This window comes from Rhinoderma darwinii, chromosome 5 (assembly GCF_050947455.1).
Source record: "Rhinoderma darwinii isolate aRhiDar2 chromosome 5, aRhiDar2.hap1, whole genome shotgun sequence".
Taxonomy (NCBI): Eukaryota; Metazoa; Chordata; class Amphibia; order Anura; family Rhinodermatidae; genus Rhinoderma; species Rhinoderma darwinii.
In genome coordinates, this window is record NC_134691.1 from 330,351,510 (window position 1) to 330,355,492 (window position 3,983).

Consider the following 3,983-nt stretch of genomic DNA (forward strand, 5'->3'; position numbering starts at 1 on the left):
CATCTTTGTGGCCTTTGAATATCTACCACGGAGGAAGTTTAAAACCACGGCTTCCATAGGTTTTAGCTACCTCATGCTCTTACCCCTGTTCATGGCTCCTGCAAATATTCAAAAAGTGGTGCTAAGAAAAGGAAGCCGCTTTACCGAGGTGCTAATAATGGTACTTGAATCAATTAACCGGTGCTAATAAAGAATACCATCCAGTTTCCTGTACTAAGTTGTGTTGTGTTTTTTGGTGGGATAAGTTTCCATGAAAACCAGGAAAGAGTGTGGAATATCTGCCCAAATACGATAAATCAGGTGGTCGCTGATTTTTTTTTTTTCAAAAATGATCATCTCGATTGGGCCTATCATTGTCTCTTGTTCTTGTATATGTGAGATGTGAAAAATAAAGCATGTCCAATGTCCGTGACCAAATAAGGTTGGTGGGTAAAGTGTCGTGTTTATGAAAGGCTTGAAAATTTTCGCTCATAGGGAATAGCGCTTCGACAGTATGTGAATGAAGGTGAGTAATGGATGGAGTGAGGATGGTTGTAAAACAAAAACTAACAAAAATCGTAAATATCTAGTGCACTATAAAAGATAGCGAATGACAAGAAGTTCCTACACATTTTGACGTGCCGTTCCAGCCATCACATATTCAGACATGGATGTGATAGGTGTCGGTGTATAAATATGGCATCAAGGGTAGTTAACAAAAACCAAAAACATCTCTAAATACCATGTTCTTGATCCGGCATTTCGAGACCATGATGTATTGCATTATACAAGCGTTTCCTAGGGAGAGCGAGTCATCTGACTGGGCTACGAAGTCTCTATTACAATGCCATGTGGCCTAGGAGAGGTGGCAAGTCCTGTGGAAACCTCAAAAACAGCACCCAGAGACATCGTCAAGACTGTTCTCAGTGAAAAAAACTTGCTGTAGATAACAAAAATGCATTGTGGGTGACATTCGTTCATGCTTCAGATTTGCCAGGGTGAACATTACCCATAGGTTAAATAATGCTTTAACACTTTTGGGATGTTTTTGTCATACTGCTATATGTTATGTTGAATTATACCAAAAAGGGTAACCCAGCGATCATCTACGATCTGTGAGGGAACATGGCAGTAAGAGTTCGATTTCCCTGCAGCACCACCACAGGAAAAGTAAGGCATTACACAAATCTCATTGATAACAAAAGAGTTTCTGTGTAATTCATGGTCGTGTTGGGACCTCCAAAGAGAAAAACACTCTTTATAGCTAATAAATAAGGGTGATGAGTGGGAAATCAGCATCGGTTATATCAGTATTCAAGTATGAATGTCCACAAATATCTATTTCATTCTTACAATGTGGGATGCCCCATTGGGAATATGAATGAAATACAGGGGAGCCCCCTCCTCGGGTCCCCTCTCTATGAATAAAAACACCAGTGCAGGGGAAATGTATGGCCAGACGGCTGGCTAGAAGTTACAGATCAGCCGTTTGATAGGCCAGCCACTATTTAAAATTGGGATGTTTTTGTTAAACACCTTTAAAGGGATTATCCTACAAAAGACTAATATGGCATATGGACCATAAATAAATACCAAAATACAGGTGTACGTGTACAGTTGTTGGGATCACTATCGAGCCCTAGAATGAGGGCGACTGGTCCCCATACCTAGTATAGTGGTCTCTTATCATCAAAGTCTATGGAAGATATATAAAAAGTTGAGTGCAAACAGTTGTTTTCTCGTATTTCCTATTGATCCAAGAATTTTGGGATTAGTGGGGGTCCAGGTGGTAGAACAACCATGGACCTCAAAAGTCCTTTACGGGAATCTACTCTGGCGAGAAACAGACTTTCTCCTCTATGATTCAGGGTAGGGAGAACAACCTTTGAAACTTTACCCATACATTATGCAAATAACTGATATGTTGGTCATGATGACCCTTATTACTCTTGCACATGCTTGTGTGCTGGTGCTATAAAGAAAAGGACAGGCATAAGAGATTGGTCATTCTTATAGAGTGCGGGTAAAGTCTGGACTGAAAATAAAAGGCAGAAGAAGGAGCCTACGTGCCCACAATGTAGAGGTGTAGCTAGGTTTTCCTTCAACAAGGCATTAGATACAGTTTGCTGACCTTGACTTGTATCTCAATATTATGTCCAAGGCAGAGGGGCTTGTTGGCACTACTCCTGGCACTCATCACTGCCAGTACCAATTCACACTCCACCCAGTAACACTCCTGTTACAATTTTCTATGAGGATTATAAATAAATATAAAAAAATTCCAGTAATTATTAAATTACCAAGTAGATAAACCAAAATTTTGTTTTCATTTTCATGGAATGTAACACTCTATTGGTTAATATCAAATTCCATTAAATGTAATTAGTGTACATGGTTAATAGAAGGGATGGTCACTGCTACACATTCAATCATGTTCTGACTCACTGACTATTTATAAACATTTAATCGCTACTATTAGTGTAATAACGCAAGACCTATAATAAAAATGTCTAAGCATTCAAAATCTATATTAGTAGATAGAAAAGCAATGTCATCACATCAGTATGTCACGTGTCAAAAATGAAGGATTGTGTCTGTGTGTCACTTAAAATGTCACATAGTATAAGTTTGTGCTCCCTGCATGCACTGTTACAGTATATTTATTTTTTATTGTACCAGCTAATGGCTAATATTCCTAAGAATATTACTACTATATTAGTGTCTACTGTGCACAAGAAAAGACCAACTATAATACTGCCCCCTACGTACAAGAATATAACTACTATAATACTGCCTCCTATATACAAGAATATTACTACTATAATACTGCCCGCTATATACAAGAATATAACTACTATAATACTGCCCCTATGTATAAGAATATAACTACTATAATACTGCTCACTATATACAAGAATATAACTACTATAATACTGCTCCTATATACAAGAATATAACTACTATAATACTGCCCCCTATGTATAAGAATATAACTACTATAACACTGCCTCCTATATACAGGAATATAACTACTATAATACTGCCCCTATATACAAGAATATAACTACTATAATACTGCCTCCTATATACAGGAATATAACTACTATAATACTGCCCCTATATACAAGAATATAACTACTATAATACTGTCCCCTATATACAAGAATATAACAACTATAATACTGCTCCTATATACAAGAATATAACTACTATAATACTGCCCCCTATGTACAAGAATATAACTACTATAATACTGCCCCCTATATACAAGAATATAACAACTATAATACTGCTCCTATATACAAGAATATAACTACTATAATACTGCTCCTATGTACAAGAATATAACTACTATAATACTGCCTCCTATATACAAGAAAATAACTACTATAATACTGCCCCCTATATACAAGAATATAACTACTATAATAGTGCCCCTATATACAAGAATATAACTACTATAATACTGCCCCTATATACAACAATATAACTACTATAATACTACCCCCTATGTACAAGAATATAACTACTATAATACTGCCCCCTATTTACAAGAATATAACGTATAATACTGCTCCCTATGTACAAGAATATAACTACTATAATACTGCCCCCTATGTATAAGAATATAACTACTATAATACTGCCCCCTATTTACAAGAATATAACTATTATATTACTGCCACCCTATATACAAGAATATAACTACTATAATACTGCTCCTATGTACAAAAATATAACTAGCATAATACTGCCCCCTATATACAAGAATATAACTACTATAATACTGCTCCAATATACAAGAATATAACTACTATAATACTGCCCTCTATATACAAGAATATAACTACTATAATACTGCTCCCTATGTACAAGTATATAACTACTATAATACTGCCCCCTATGTATAAGAATATAACTACTATAATACTGCCCCCTACGTACAAGAATATAACTACTATAATACTGCCCCTATATACAAGAATATTACTACTATAATACTG